The sequence below is a fragment of the Coturnix japonica genome, chromosome 12, assembly GCF_054131305.1.
Source record: "Coturnix japonica strain WE chromosome 12, WE-NBRP24, whole genome shotgun sequence".
Classification (NCBI taxonomy): Eukaryota; Metazoa; Chordata; class Aves; order Galliformes; family Phasianidae; genus Coturnix; species Coturnix japonica.
Window position 1 is genome coordinate 16,286,742 of NC_140674.1, and position 16,982 is coordinate 16,303,723.

Here is a 16,982-nt window from a genome sequence, read left to right on the forward strand (position 1 = left end):
GGTGCACAGAAGTCCCAGAGTGAGGGATGCTCTGGGGCCAGACGTTCTACAGCCACTGAACATTCTCCAGAGCACAGTGAGTCCCAGAGTGCATGGACAAGACACTGAGCCATGCACGAATGCTCGCAAGGACAGAGTCTCAGCACCATGCACCCTCAGCCCTGCGGACACCTGCTCGTGTCCTTGTGTCTCCCCAAACACAGTGACAGCCCCCAGGGGGCCAAGAGCTCTCTGAGGCCTCTGGACAGCTTGGGTCCCTCCATCCACGTTTATTTTGGCAGCCATCATATAAACAAAGTAGGAAGGTGAGCCCTGCTGCCTCCACACACTTAGAGAAGCTTGTAGCTTGGCTTGGGGAAAGTAGGGAGAAAAGAAGGGAATATTTTAATAATAGGTTTATTGTAGGAAATTGAGGTCTGTTCCCTGTCACAAAAGCTGATTTCCCAGCGGTGTGTATAGCAGCGGGTCATGCAGTTACACTGCACTATAACCCAGCAGCCCACACCAGCAGCGAGCAGCAGCCCCGGAGCGCCCAGGACACAAAGCTCCACCTCAGCAGAAGGAAGGCCATGGTCAAAACTCCCTCCCAGGGCCACACCACAGCAGTGCATGCAGTGCTGCCAGGTAGACTGTACCAGCAGGACTGTCTCATCTCTGACGATTTCTTTAGGGTGTGTTCGTTGGGTTTTTTTTTCCACACAAGAGGTTTTAGCCCAAAATCAAGCTTGTAAAACTCTCTTTATCCAAACCTCTGTACACAGATTTTTGCAGTCTATGAAGGAAACTTTGCCACAAAAAAAAATCATTCATTCTTCATTTTAATCCTTGCTGGAGACTCCTCTTGAAGGCTCCCTTTAAGCACAGTGCTCCTCCTGCCCAGGCTCCTCTCCATGTTACCATGTCCCGTAGATGCAGCCACTGCCTGGAATACGTGGTACCTCGGGGCTTTAGCAGAAAAAGAAATACCTCAAAGACAAAACATTGATTTCAGCCAGCTGCACTGAGGTTAATGAACAAACTGACACATTGGAGAAGTAAGAATATTGATCCCACTTTCCTTAACCAGCCAGGTAACGTGGGGGCAGGCACCAAAATCATAACTAGAAACATACAGATGTCATTAAAACACACAAAAAACATCACATACATATTTTAATTTTATCTGGTCAGAACTTCTGTCTGGAGAGATACAATGAATCTAGGTGGCACTGTTACTGTGTAAACATCTTCCTTCAAATCACTGAAATGTCAGTGTTGATTTTAAAACACAGCTGTATACACTTCTTTTTAAGTAGAAAAAGAGCAAATAGTTATAGAAAGTAAAATTCATTTGAGAGAAGTCCTGAAATGAACTGAAAAAGGACAAAACCATATGAGAGAATACATCTGGAAGAATGGCATTTTTGTTTGCTTAACAGTAATCAAATTTTCCTAGCAGGGAAGCTGGATGGGAACTCCCTGTACCATCCTTCATTAGTTTCAATTAGTAGTTTATTTGCCATTAGTTAATGTATGACACTACCGGGTCTTTTTACAACCAGCCAGCACAAGTTGAGAAGAAAGTATATTAAATACCAGAAGGAAAATGAGATGATATAAAACAGCCCCTGATCCTGCTAACCCCTGCTCCTTGGAGCAATCCCCTTTCTTTCCTACTTACTGCACAGTGCAAGAGCCTCAGGATTAAGTCAGATCTTTGAACCATAATTCCATTTATTTGGAGAGGCAAATGTGCCTTTCGTTCAACTTAAACATTTCCTTTTAAAAGAGGCTGTCAAATCTGAAAGCACATTAAATTCACATTTAGAACAAACTTTGTTCTCCTTGCATGGTTCCAGGGCTGTGGGTATGGCACAGAATACAGACGTGCTGCTGCCTGAGGTCTCAGGTGCTGGATGGACACTGCGGGAAGTGCCTCACGCTGCCCCTTCGCCACCAGAGCCGCTCCTGTAGGTGAAGGAGGCAGAACAGAAGGTGATACTGTTCAAACATCTATTGTATAACATTGGGCACACCATCAACAGCAAAAGACAAGTAACACATAGCCCCTCTTTCACACATATTAGTGAACAACAGGTCACAACACCTTATGTTATTTGCAAGCCTGAGTTCTGACTTTCTGGTCTATTTCTCATCCTATTTCTAGGACAGTTTTTGTAATGGTTTGGATCCAGCTGATGGATGAGTATCACTCATTCACCCTTTCTAAAAGAAAAACAGGTTGAGACATTTAATTATTCAGCATTAGACATCTTTGACCCCAAAATAATTAGACTGCCTTGTAGATCACTATGGCATATTTTGCCTCAGTTTACTATGAAATACTTCATTTCCCCCAGTTTCATCTGGTTAGGTACAAAAACTTTAGGGCTTCTCAGCTATTTCCACTGTCCCAAGTGTAAGAACAAAACTGGGTTACTCATGTTTACCTCTGTCCAACAATGGTTAGACTATGAAAATATAAGAGCAGTAACAGATTCCCAGCAAACTCACAAAGCATCAGTTTCTAATGATTCAGGGAATTTGTGCAGGAAGGCTATTTATTATTTTTAGATTGCCCCACTGTTTGTCCCATGGGATAATCAAAATGCCAAATGACTTTGTCAAAAATACCAAAATGCTACAAGCAGAACTTGCAGGGCTGGGCCTCATGCTGGCCCTGTGCAGCTAGGCAGGTAAGCAACCAGTTTCAGTCCCTTCACTACCTAAATCTTCGCTAGAATGGGTTTGTGTCCAGGTCTAGCACAGGACTTAGCCAGGTCTGACTGGGGGATTCATGCCTCCACCCACTAGGTACTGTGGCCAAAGGACAGCTCAGGGAGGCACCTCTCATTGAAGGGTTAAGTCTCAGACAAAGCCTGGCTCAGGTCTCCAGGTCAGGGAAGAGAAAGCAAGCGGATCTCCTGCACTGAAGTGGAAAACTTTGTGTCTGACACTTTGCCTGTCTATATAAAGAGTACTTGCAGTTTGGCCCAAGCCTTGAGTTGCTGTTTAAGTATCTCTTGTCTATAGAAATGTTAGGAGACAGTCCAAGCACCATCACAGCCTGGCACATCACTGAAAAAGCAGTCACTGTGATCCTGCAAGGGTATAATGGTCCTTCTGAGCAGCATCAGTCCAAAATTAATTTCCCGTTCTCATGACAGTACGAGCTTTAACATAAAGGTTTGGTCTATGAGAGCAGCTCTGAAACACATGCAGTGATTTTAATTTCTAGTTTGAAATGTCCTATGGGCACTCAGGTCTGAGGCTGAGCACCAGCACAGCCACAGCTGTAAATCCACGGTTACAATTAGTAACTACTGAGGTTCAAACAGGTGCAATGAGTTACATTATAATTGAGTGACATTTTGATGAACATACTTACAAGTTGTTTCCAATGCAAGGCAATGTAGAAATATGTAAATACTCATGAAACTTGTGGAAAAACAGGAGAGTTCAAGCCAAATAATTTTTCAGTTGTAATCAATATGAGGTTTGCATTGTTTGTTTGTGTTTTTTGAGGGAAGTTCCTGAATATCCCACCAGGCTCTAACATTTGGAATATGCTGTCCCTCCTGCATGCCTCATACATGTATAGGTCAGCCACGTGCCTCGTGCTCAGCCTGCAGCCCATGTGATGCTTTGTTTACCCACTGCACAAGCAGATACATACAGCAGCCATTCCATGGCAGAACTTGCCTCGAGTCCACCACTTTGCTGCGCTGGAGTCTGCAAACACTGGGTGGCTGAATTCCCCTCCTCCTCCCGGTTCAGCAGCATCCACGTTTGTTGTTCGGAGTGAAACTATTCCAGATTCTGGAGAGCAGAAACGCAGGGAGAGACACCGAGGGCACGAGCACATTATCAGAAAGAATTTGAGTGCTCCCAGCAGCCCAGCAGCAAATTAGAAAGTTTTGGCTCCCAAGAATGAGTTGTGTTGTTTGTTCCTGCACACTGCAGCTGCTCTTTCCCTCTCTTCCCCAACCCCCTCCGTTGGGTGGTTTATTACACACAAGCCACTAATGAATGGGAGCCGCTGTTTTACAGTACACCACACTTACAGGACTTATCTCTAGGCCCACCACAGATTTCACTGATCAACAGCAGGGCACCACCATCATAATTCTTCCTAGAAACAGGAGGATAAAAAGGGGTTTGTTGGAGGTTGGCTGTGTCTGCAGAGAATCCTGCCTGCGGGGCCTGCTGATGCCATCGCTTGCTGCTATGGTCTCTGGCCTAATAAGGTACAGAAACAAAGATTGTTCACTTGTTCAAGAACACTAAAGCACCCGAGTGACGGAGAGTGGAGGCAGTGGGGCACACATCCAAGTGGGATTAAGGCCACAAGTGCAACTTTGCAGGGCTGGCTGGGTGGCAGGGGGATATCTGCCTCTGAAAAAAGCAACCCAGTTCAAACATAATTTATAATGTGTCACTCAGTCAGAGGTGGCTGTCATTAAGAGTTAAACGTCGCATTGTGTTCAACTCATTCCGATAAGAATTCTCTAATCTGCTTATATGTTATCATAACTCATGAGGAACAGCAGCAAGGGCAGGGAAGGGGGAAGCTTTGGGGACAGAATGGGATCCCATGGGGTGAAGGGACAGGGGAGCATCACTGGATGGCCGCCATTTTAATGTGGTGTGCCAAATGCTTTGGTGCAATGCTGGACAGCCACCATTTAAGTGTGGTGTGCCCATACACTGCAGAAGCACTGCCATACACCCACAGTTTTGCTGTGGCATGCTCACAAGTTGCAAGGCAGTGCAGGACAGACACTATTTTGGTGTGGAATGCCACACACTGAGGAACAGCACAGGATGGACGCCATTTTGGTGTGGAATGCCACACACTGAGGGACAGCACAGGATGGACGCCATTTTGGTGTTGAGTTCCACACAATACAGGACAGTGCTGGACAGCCACAATTCTGTTGTGGAGTGCCCTTAAGATGCAGAATAGTGCAGGATGGACACCATTTTGGTGTGGTTGGGTGTGCCCACATGCTGTGGGGCAGTACCAGGCGGACGCCATTTTGGTGTGATGAGGAGCAGTGTGCCCACACACCACCAGGCCCAATGTGGCATAAAAAGTGCAGGCCATTCTACTGGGAATGCATCGTTATTACCTCAGCCGCTGGCTGGCCTGGCAGCACTGAAGCGAAGGTTTTTTCTCTGGCCATAGGAAATCCAGCAGGAGGCCAACTTTCCCCAACAGTTTTTCTGCTGCCTTGCCTTAGATGTTGAGAGAAAATCCAATGCAGTAAAAGGACAATAGCCACACGAGATTGTCCGTTGTCACAGCTCTCTCCATAGCAGCTCACTGACCTAGCACAACATCCAACCCAATTCCCCGCTGGGAGAGGTGCAACCTGTGCAGAAAGGCCGTTTGTTTATCTGCTAGCTGCGGCTGCCGGATCGCGTTACACCTGCCGGGGCTGCCGGTAACGTGGGAGGTGGATGTTAGCCTGGCACTGTTGCTTTTATAAAGCCTTTAATGTAACAGGCTCTGGCTGTGTTCAGGTGCTCACCCATCAAGTCAAGGCTTAGGGAAGCTTGTGCTGAGACATCCCAGGCTCCCATTTCCTTGTCACTCAACTCAACAACTGCAGTCTGGCTGCGGTAGGTGTAGGAGAAATATTTCCTCCTCATCTCATAGTGAAACAGCCACCCCCATCTTCACAGCCACAGATTTCAGCCTCCCTTGGCCTTTCCAATTGTTTGTTGTGATGACATCTTACACTGAGGTCCTGCAGCATAACTGGCCCTCTGTGCTCAGCCAGGCACCAGAAGATGAGCTACAACTGTGAGAGTATGGTGAGTCATGAAGGACACGCCACTCTCCAGCAGCCCGAGACAGAAGCATGGGAGTGTCAGTGATGAGAGGTCTTGAGCCATGCTTGGTTTCCCAGCCTGCCCCTCAATGGCTTTCAGGTTTGCTCTTGCTGAGGAAGTGCTGAACAACTTCCTTGCTTCCCTGAGGGATCTTGCTGTGTTATTGCTGCTGGGTCTGGCAGGACACCAGTATCTCCAATTTGTGTGCAACCATTCAGAACCACTCCAAGAGGTATCCAGCTTTCTGGGTACTGCAAGGCAAACATCTTACCAGCTTCAGCTGTCCTCAGACAAGCATAAGTCCTGATGGGTTAATCACCAAAGGATCTGCACCTTGCATGTGCAGGTATGGCCTCAGGCCAGCTTGCACTTATGGAGAGGTCCCTGCACCTCTGTCTGAGGTGTTACAGGCTGCCTGGCAGCTGATACTTCTGAAAGCAGGCAGCTTGCTGCAGCTGTCCCTTTCCATGGCAAGCGAAATGAGATCAAACCGCATGCGCCCATTCCTCCCATGCAGCCCAGCACTGTATGGGGCACAAGCACACATGGGAGGTGAACTTACTATATGGATACTGGCAAAGATTTCTTCTAATAAGTTTCTCCTTCTGAAGTCACTCAGGCTCCGTAGAATCTTGCCTGAAAAATTAAAATACAATTTATAAGCCAAAATGGAACTCACTTGTTTATCTTCCCCATCTGTATGGAATGCAATCAGACAGAATAAATAAATACTGGAAAATGCATTTGTTTTAAATGTCTGCGAACAAAGGGTTTGACACATTTGCAGTATGTAATACTGCTTTTAAAATATGATTTTAACAACCTGACACATTCAATTAAATACAGAACACTACTCAAGTTGTATTTGCATTCTGGAAGAGTAGCTCTGAAAGACACTGGAAGTGCAGCAAACATTCTGAAAGAAACTGCTTTAAACAGGGAATGAGATCTCCTTGAAGGGCTGCAACAGGACTGACTTTATAGCATTACTTGTAAAAGCCACAAGCGTCTTATTTTCCCTCGTATGACAGAGACACTTTGAGGACAGACTGACAGCTTGGTCTGTGCTCCACAAAACAACGATAAAAAAGCACTTCTTGGTGTCCTGCTCTACAATGTTTAATAAATAAATAAATCCTACTGCAGTAAATAGTTCTTAAGCAAACAAATAAACAACACAGAAAGCAGCAATCTCTGATGGGAGAGGCCATTTTCCAGGCAGTGACACTGCCACTTTAACAGTTTCCCACTGTACTTCGGTTTAGCTGCCAGAGAAGCCTTGTTCAGCCTATTTGGGGGCCCCATGAAATGCTGCAAGCGTTACTGAAATGAGCACTTGTCTTTTGTTGTGCTGCATGCTAGCACCATACAGTGCTGAGCTGATAAATCCACTTTTTCTAGCACAAGCATTTTTCAAACAAAACTGCCATGAGACTGATGAGTAATGCCAGCTTGCCAAAAAAAAAAAAAAAAAAAAGAAAAAAAAGAAACCACACCAGCACTGCTGACAATGACAGCTGTTAAATTCACATATTCACAAAACGAGATGGGTTACATAACTGGAAACTACACGAGCAACTAAACAGCAAGAGGAACTGCTAAGCAGGGCGCAACTTGACATCAGGAAGGAGCGCATTACATGTTCCTGTGTGCTCTGCCCACCAGTGAACGCAGACAGCAAAACTTTCAGGCATGAAAAAGTGCTTTGTGAAATTATTGTTATTTTATAGACACTGTGCTGAGCTCCAGTGAAGGTCTGAAACACACACAAGGCAGAGCAGGAAGGCAGACCTGTCACCAGATCACCCGCCTTTATTTCAGCTAATCTTAAGCAAAATTGTACAAAACCAAAATAATCTGCACTTCCATTTCGTTTGCATGGCCAACTTCATTCCCATTATATGGTAAGATATACTTTAATTTAGATTATAAATAAAGCTTTTGACCTGGTAGAAATTTAGCACTAACTTGTTTCTGTTATAAGAACGAAGTGTGTTTTTGTGGCTGTTCTAAACATGAGATGAGCAACTAAACACATACAGTTCCTCATGTTCTACCACGTTACCTGTAATAAATGAGGCTAATGCAAGATCAAGATGTGCCGACAAACCGGGAGAAAAAGAAACACCCAACCTAAACAAAAAGAAAAGAAATACAGGAATGAATATTTTCAGAATGATGTCACCTAAACCAGTGTGTAGGTACAGTCTGTGTAGGGGAGTAGTGAAAGCAGAAGCAAAATATTAGATGTGCATTAAGCCACAAGCTGAAACAGCGGTGAACAATGGCCAAGTCTGGTTGCTCTTGGAGCCTTAATGTAAGGAAACATCCTTATAAAAGATGAAACAATAGCAGGTCTATAAATGACAGTCCCTTGGGCAGTGAAGGATTAAGAACTTCCTATAGCTCCTAAAGTATCAACCTACATCGTAACCCTTCTGCAGAGGCTGCCCTAAGTGCTTTCTCTGACTTAGTCTGCCCAGAATAGGGAAAAGCATCAGAATTAGTTTGACTTTTCCTCTGCACACCAGCCACGCAGACACTTTAAGCAGAGAGGAGAGGCGAAGAAAAGGAGAGGGAAGCACAGCACTTGTTCGGCACCTCCTGGCAGCACACCTGTCAGCCCGGCTGCCCATTTGCCCTCAGTACTTCCTCCAGTGAGCACAGAGCTTCTCCAGCCCTGCTCTGGGCTGAGCAGCACTTCCCACTCAGCAGCACTGGAAATGTGGTTTTCAGATAGAAACAAGCACCAGCCAGGCTCAGGCTTCAATGTTAATTTATAGCATTTCTTTTCCTCATTTTGTTTTGAAGTGCTTTGTTTTTTGCTGTTTTGTTTTTCTTTTGCTTGCTCGCTTGCCTGAGTGAGAAAGCACGCTCATTTGCCGCACATGTAATTAATCTGAAAACATTTTCTGCTGCCTGATGGACCACAGGCTGAGACACAGTCCTGCAAAGCAGACATCCTCAGACCTTTCAGGCCAGCAGATCACTCTCAGCTCTCAGACTTAAGTGCGGGCTGCCACACACTCTTCTCATCAAAATTTTAATTGAAGACCATGAGCGTTATTATTTAATACAGCTCCACAGACCACCTGCAGCAAACTCACCAAGGCCCCATGGATTAGCAGTGATCCATATGATAGAGGCTGGGAACCACCAGCCCAGAGCCCTTGCTGATTCCGACCGCTCGTCTCTAACGCTGTGTTAAGCCCATTCATGTATATCGTTCTGTTCAAATGAAAGCAGCCTGCACTTCAGAAGGTATTTCATGGAATCAAATGATTGGGAGTGAGAACTTCCCAGATCTGAAGGGGCCAAGGAAGATGAGCAATCCCAGTGCAGCAACCGCCAACACACACCACATCCCAGCTGTATGAGATGAACGATTAAAAAAAAAAGGCAAAGAGTTACAAAAGATGCAAACCCAGGGGCCTGTATCAGGCAGCATCTGTAGACCTGCAGTTGATTATAAATTGGACAGGATCTGTAACGTTCAACTCAAAAGAATCTGCAGCAAGTAAAAGGTCTTGAGACCCCCTTGTCGCTCCCTCTGCTAATGATTCCTTCTCCCAAGTCTTTTGAGAAAGTCTGGGGGAATTTTGTCCAGTTTCAGTGCAATGGTTGGATCCTCTGCTTTAGATGGTTGGATCATCCAGCCTGCTTGTCCAGTGGAACTGGGACACTGTATGCTCACTTGACAAAGGAGACATGAATATATATTTTAAAAAAAAAAACAAAACAAAACTGCTAAAAATTCTGCAGTTGCTTTTGACACCACTGAGGATTCACCTTGCAGCTGCTCACAGTTCCTATTTTTAAATGCTTTTTTCTGAAAACGAAGCAAATTCGCTGATGCTGATCCTCATCAAGGACTGTGAGCTCTGCCTTGCCAAGCTTAGTCATAGAGGGCACTTCCCTGAACCAACATGCTTGCTAATGCAAATAAATTGGTTTTAGTACAGTTCTATCAAAAACCAACGGCAACAAACTATGGGCCATAGTGAGGATGGAATTAGAGCGAATCTTGCCACTAATACTGCGTGCGTAGGTCTGGGCCTCACATTATTTAGGGCACAGTTCTGCCCCTCCTATTAGTACCAATTCATATCCTGTTCTTCAGATAACCCCTATGGGCAGATTATGGCAGCCCTAAGAAGCAGAACCTCAGACAACAGGCGGCCCTGGTTCTGGGCTTTGTGCAGAGCCAGGCTTTACCGCAGTCCAAGTGAGAGTCTCTCCCTGTTGCAGTGGATGGCACTGCCTGGCAGGGTGATGCCATTTAGCACAGGGAGCACAGGAAGTCTTTGGGCAGGATTCCCACTGGGATAAGTTTGTGTAATTTTTCCAAGACTGGGAACAAACATTAATGCAATTTTCTTCCTTCAGAGCAGTTTTAAAGTCACTCAGAGTTTGAGAGCATTTTCCTCCTTGGAGACTGGACTTTGCTCCTGCATGCAGTTCCACTTACTCACCTGGTGACTGTGATTGTGGGCACGGTGTGCAGAGCTGGGAGCTTGCAGGGGTGGTAATCAACCAGGACAGCAAATCCTCTTGCTCAGAGGACAAGTTTATAGATTTGTTTTAACAAAATCAGACTTCTGCAGCAGCCTACCCTTCTACTCACCCCAACAGTTTGTTGCTTAAAATCTTACAGGAAAAATGTAATTTTCTCTATTCTCTTTTAGCAAGATGAAAATTTTCTTCTGCAAAAACATGTACACCCAAAGCTGTGGCTTGTCCATTTGAATTACAGATCAGCAAAGGAAGCCTGTGAAACTCTCCTACTTTCATTCCATTCTGAGTGTGACTTAATTTCCCAGTTTAAAAATAAATTTACACCAATTAAGAGCTCCTTGAATATAAAAAGAACGCATGCATTAGAGATATTCCTCCCTAAAATAAACATATTGCTTAATAAACCATTTCCGGGTTCTAGGATATTAAAGCAAAAGTATGCTTCCCAGGAGCCCGTCTCACCACACGTCAGCCACCTTGGTTTATAAGTTAAAAATCAAAATATGAGTTTGGTTTGGAATATATAAAGTGCTCATTTTTCCTGTGTTTGTGCTCGATTTGACGATGTTAGGGAGAAAGAAAGGCTCTTAGACAGAACAGTTTATTTGAGGAATGGTTAATGCTAATACAAACTTTCCACTAACGAGGATGTTTAAAATTGTTTTTTAATATGCCTTTAATGACCTCGGCTCCTCATACCTACCTCCTCGCTTCCAAAACTGTTTGCACTGTCCCCAATAACACTCAGCGGAAAGCTGTCGCTCCTGCCTAAATCCTTACTTAGGTTGGATGCTATGCCTCCGTTAGACAGGGTCACGAGGTCACGATCGATTTTGGAGGCCACCTGGAGAGCCCAGGCCGTGAACTGACTCAAAAAATTTATATCAGAGCGGGAGCGGCCCACCTCCCAGCGCTGAGCCCGCGCTACGGCCCGGCCGCGGGACGGAGCCTGCAGCCCCGGCGCGGGGAGAGGCCAGAGTTGTTGACCCCGTGCGCTGACCCCTTCAAACTTCAGGAGAATTTTTGTGGCAGTTACCACGGTGACTGGGCACTCCAAGCTTATCCTTCTTACCACGGGGAAAAAAAAAAAATTAAGAGGGGAAAAAAAAAAAGGAACGTTAAAACCTACCTCGTAGAGATGTCTATCAAGAAGCAAACATGTAAATGTTTTAATTGTTTACTTCTCTACTCGGGCTGCTCTGGTTCCAGCTACAGCATCCAAAGCTGATGGCAAGAAATCGGTTTGGCTGAAAACATTTCGGCTTCTGGAAAAGCAATGTTCAATTGATTTAGCACTTCTAATATCTGCCTGTGGTCACAAGTGGCACCCTAAAGGACTTACTGAAAAATCACTTTTATTTTTCCTTTCTATCTGTTTCCAAATTATTGCCATTTTTTATCAAATTCAGAACAAACTGAGGAAAGGCTCAGGAAGGGATTCCAGCTTTTCTCCAGTTAAGAACTAACATCCTGATGACAGCACTGAGCATGCAGCAATGTACTGCCGTGGTCTCTTCATAAGAGGCTGTGTAACCCACTTAATGCACCATGAAATATTATTTAACAAGAGCAAAAAAAAAAAAGAAAACGAAAAGTTGTGAGACACCATTACTGTTGTTTTTTTCAGGTACTTTGAACATGACCCATTTCACACTTATCAAATGTCCCAGGTAAGTAAGGTCCCGTGATGCTGACAGAAATGCACCAAGGAGTCAGGAAGTGCACTGCGTAAACAAGAAAACAAAGTGCACTCTCTATTCCTAAAACAATAGGGGGAAACTGCTGCTGCTTCACTTCCAAGCAATCTCATACAAGAGATGAAGCTTTTATGCAAATTTTTGGAGTGCTCCTATACTTAAAGAGCACCTTTTGAAAGGGAGCGCAGACCGGCACGCAGTGTTAGTGGGGAAAAACCTGCTTAGGCTTCCGATTGCCAACCTTCCATCAGCATCCCCAGGCCGCTATGGGCTGCCTGCTTCTGGACTACAGCTGAACAGGGGTTGAATGGCCAAAAGTTTCACGTCATCTGGTCTCACACACAGCTTTGGAGTATCTCCGTCTGTTTGCAGAGTTGAATAGAAATATTCAGATGTGTTCAGCCTCTGCTCAGGGCTGAGGTGGTTGAGGGGGCTGCAGATGCGGCTCTGGAACAACACGATCCCTCAGCTCCTGCAGGTGGAAAACAACGCAGGTTTGTGTGTGAGAAGCAAACTGCACAGATCTGCTATTTTGTCACAGATTCATCTTTCATTTCCACTAGAAGGAAGAGAACAAGGAAGGGCAGCACGTGTGCACCAACCAGCATTGAAATAAAAGTGAACACAGAAACTGCAAGGGACTTCTCCTCCACTCAGAACTGGTTAAATTGCTGTGAAACATCATACGCCTCAGTGCCAAGTAGATACACAGACGTGGTAATATTATTCAGCAGTTTTGAATTAACCGTGAAAACAATTTCAATTCAAAACACTTAGAGGTTGTTTTCCTGTTATTAGAAAAAGGCAAAACCTCTCCTTAAGCAATGAATTTTTTCATTTGTGCTTTTATTGTGGCTGAACAAGGTGGTTTTGTGTTTTCCCCTTCTTTTTCTGCATGAAATAATCTAAGTTGAAACAATCAGGTGACTGATTAATAGGCCAGTGGGAAGAACAGAAGTGTCTGTTACATTTTATTTTTTGCACTCTTTTTCAACAGCCCTGTATATACAAGCATGTGCTTTTCAATTAGATAGCATGATTTATGAAGTCATGCTCAGGGCTCGCCAGGTTGTTGACTCAGATTAGAGCTATGATGCCAGCTCACTCCCTGGTGACAAACACTGACTGTCCTTCCCGCAGCCAGGCACCCCTGGCAGCCTTATTAAAAGACCTTGTGGTTGGCAGAGTGCTGAGCAGGAAATGAGGTCCCCTCCGGTTTGGGACGGAGATGACTGGAGTTACAGAAAGCTGGAAAGCAAAACCAGGACCTCCTGAGTCACAGCCTTCCAGCTCCCAGGACCCTGCAGTTCCTGGTGCACCTGCACCTCCCCCCTGCGTGCCCTCTGTCTCTCCAGGAGCCCCCCAGGAGTTTTGGGTCCAGCTGAGGCCAGGGAGCAATTCCACGTGGGAGAGCAGAAATGAGGGCACAGCTGCCCCCGTTGTCCCCCCATGTCCCAGCCTGGCCTCACAGCTCAGCACCCTCCAAGGGGACACTTCCCTGCCCAGTCCCAGCTGGAAGTTTTTGGCACATCCCAGGGTGTTTTGCTAGCTGTGTTACAACAAGGCATTTATCTCAGCCTGTGGCTTGGGGATCTTTTGTGTGGCCTACTCTCTTCTAGGAATTCCATGTATAAATCACTGGAAAGCAGGAAATCTGTAAGCCCTGGTGGGAAGCTCATGCTAGGTCTGGCACAGACAGCTGCAGACCAGAGAGCATCTCATCCTGTAGGTGATGCAGCAAGCCAACACCCGCACCTGAAATGGGGGAACCCAACCCCTGTTCCAAGGGTTTCTAAGCCAGCATCAGGACCCTGGAAATCAGTTAGAAACTTGCTGGATTTATGAGAAAGGACTCCCTGATGCTCCCTGTATAACACTTTCAGTTTGAATTTCCTCTGTGCAATAGAAACAATAATATTTAGACCATTTGGGGCTGAGATTATTGCTCTAATAAATTGTTTTGGTTTTTTGTTTGTTTGTTTGTTTGTTTTTTTATTGCTTCATTGTGGCAAATAAGCCCCCGATTGATTTTTCTCCTAATCAGCATGGAGAATGCATTTCGCTGTAATTAAATCCTGTGTAACTGGGCACTCTGTGTTCGCTTGTCTCCGAGCTTGCCGTGCTATGAGATACAGCACATCAAACACCGCACTGTACGCGATAGGCACCCTGCCAGCCCAGCAGCGATTATGCGAGCTCGCCTTCCGTGTGCTTACAAATGAGTGGAGCTGGAGCACGTATGGAGCAGCGCGCATCGCTTGGGAGACGTAGAAAAGTTATTAGGGTAGGAAGACGACCAGAGGGGAGGCTCATCCCTCTTCCTCTCCCATCCCAGCCCGTCCCGCAACACCGAGCCCTGGCTCCGGGCTTCAGTCGGAGGCCTCAAAGTGGGGAGCGAGAGGCGGGGGGCAGCCGGGGCGGCTCTCGGCCCCGCAGCGCTCTGGGGGGCTCCGGCTGCATCCTGCCCGCTCAGCGTGCTGCTGCCCGTCGCCCCCCGGCCGCGGGGAAGCAGCCCGGCGGATAATTACCCCTCGCTGCAATCCGCAGAGCTGGCCTAATCCGAAAGCTCAAGTGCCCGTAAGTAAAACTTCAGGAAAAGTTATTGAAACTGACAAATACAGGGTGACAAATAATCAATAAAAGCCCAATCCGACATCCTTTATTGTTTCCAGGCACTAACAGCAAGTAATGAAACCTCGGCGAAGACGGGGGGTGGGGTGGGGTGGGGAGGGAGAGACAGAACCCGGAGCTGGGCTGCCGCTTGGACAGCCCCCAGCAGATCCAGCGCGGAGGGATCCCAAAGAAGGGACGAGGGGGGAGAAAGGGGGAAGAGCAAAGTGTCCCCCGTTAACCAAAAGGCGCCGGGATGAGCTCGGAGCGGTCCCGGCCCGGCAGTGCCACCGCTCCGTGCGCGCACACGCGCGGGTCCCCGAGAGCCGGGATCCGCTCTCGGCAGTAAATAACAGGAGCGGGGACACAACGCGCTGCCGCTCATTAACATCTCGGCCCCGGGTTTGCAACGCCGCAGTTTCTAAAGTTTGAGAGGAAGACGCCGGGCAAGATAAATCTGTGCTGTCGTTTCTCTCCCTTTCTGTCTCTCCGAATTAAGTTCTGATCTATCAGTTTAAACAGCGGCCAGAAAGTTGATTCGCTTTCTGTTAGGATTTCGGGTTCAACTGGGGGCTCCTCCCGTGGCTTTAAGCTTTTGAGCTGTGTAAATGAACGGCAGTGTCACATAATCGATAGGAAAAACTCAGCTGTCACAGATCCGAAAGCAGCCTCCTGCCGCAGCAATAACGTGATTTGGCATTTCAAAGTTTGGGAACGTGCTGGCTGTGCGCGGGGATGACGCGCAGAGAGAGGCGGGGGGGGGGGCACACCGACCCCAGCTTCGCCAGCACAACCCTCGCCTTCCCCCTCTCCTCCCCTTCCCCCCCCCCACACACACACATACTCTCTCTCCCGCACTGCTAGAGAAGTTTCTCAACTTTGTCGTTAGGGTGGGGGGGGTGACCCAGAACAAATCCCGGTGTCATCGTGGCCTCTCCAAAGCACCCGTGTCGTCCTCCCCCCAGAAGCTTCCCTCCCTACCCCCCGGCCTCCAGGACGTGCCCATCTGGAGCACGCACCGTGAGAGCAACTGTGACCATCAGTCACTAAAAGCCACACGCTCCAGTGGGCCGGGGATAAAGCGAAGGCCTGGTGACGCCTGGTTAAACCACTGACGCTCCTGCCAGTTCTGGAAAGGGTTTGGGGAGGGGGGGGGGTGGTGAGGGGTTCGGGCAAGCCCCTCCCAGCAACCCCAACTTTGGAGAGATGGAGCTGGAGCTGTGCGGGTCAATCAGTGTCACGGGGCAGAGAAGGCAGTGCCGAGCTGAGGGACCATGCAGCTGATTTCCAGGGGACACTCGGCAGAGCCCCCTCCAGCCCTGGGCACCCAATAAAAACAGGGACTGCAGAAACAGGGCAGCTGCATAGGCACAGATATTCCACTAAAACCTTTCCTTTTTTTGATGGGAAGGACCAACCTGTGGGCAGGGGATGCAGAGCTGGGGCTAACCCTGCTCACAGTCACCGTCCCTGTTTGGCTGTGCACACATGAGAAAACAACACAGGCAGCACGCAGCTCACACACACTCAGGAAGGGGAAGGCTTTAGCTTCAAATTAGGAAGCTCTCTCAGATGAGTGATAAGTTCTCTTTGGTCAGACAGCAGTGTTTGATCATATCTTTGTGTTTTTGTGCCCACCACAAAGGGACCTGCAGGCTGAATCAAGAAACAGGATTTCAGATCCTTTGATTTGACACAGGGAAACTGTTGCGTTTGTAATATTATAACACTGTAAAGGGAAAAAATGAAACCTCTGTAGCTGAGACAAGAAGTGTGCTTAAGTACCACTACATTTCAATCCCCATTTGGATATAATTTAAGTCTCCTCTGGCTTACAGTAATATACTCTCCAACCTTGAGGCTATCCAAAAGGAGGGATTTAATGAGGCCGAGTTTATACACGTATATAATTTAGAGGTTTCACTGTAGCTGTAAGATCACAATTGGTACATGTGTAGTGCAAAGGAGCTGAAATCCCATCCAGGGACCAAGTTGCTTATTTCTGAAGGAGCTGTCATTTCCAGCAGGGGGGACACAATGAGAAGGCCAGGAGCGATGGAGCTCTGATCTCCACCAAGGAGAGATAACCACCTGATTAAAATGGGCCTCTTGTTCCCCCGTCACTCGATCGTCGTGTGAACTTCCCTTATTTACAATTATAGGCAATGAGAGAGTTACTCAGACTGCAGTACACCTATAGCTTGGGGTTTATCTCTCCCTTTGTTATCAGGACCAGCTCTTGGGCAGCTTTGTGGACCGCTCACAACACAGGAGCACAGAAGTGCTCTGAAGAATGGAGGTGATCTGTACATTCAGGGCCACACATGTGACCACCACACATAC

The 16,982-nt window shown here is 46.9% G+C and overlaps 1 long non-coding RNA gene across 33 annotated transcripts in view; it reads right to left on the reverse strand.

Annotated features, from left to right (window-relative positions):
* Window positions 1-380: 380 nt before the first annotated feature.
* The window catches only part of LOC107318221 (uncharacterized), a 228,877-nt gene continuing 212,275 nt past the window's right edge, over window positions 381-16,982 (reverse strand). For 7 of the 33 annotated variants that reach the window (XR_014933298.1, XR_014933295.1, XR_014933296.1 and 4 more), the window contains 6 exons: window positions 12,271-12,501; window positions 11,462-11,597; window positions 7,883-7,950; window positions 6,380-6,453; window positions 3,656-3,798; window positions 381-1,947 (listed from right to left, as the gene is read on the reverse strand). This is a non-coding gene — a long non-coding RNA (uncharacterized LOC107318221). Of the gene's footprint in view, window positions 1,948-3,655; window positions 6,454-7,882; window positions 7,951-8,924; window positions 9,187-11,461; window positions 11,598-12,198; window positions 12,502-16,982 lie in introns of all 33 variants that reach the window. The other 26 variants (XR_014933290.1, XR_004308314.2, XR_004308312.2 and 23 more) reach the window with 12 other exon arrangements.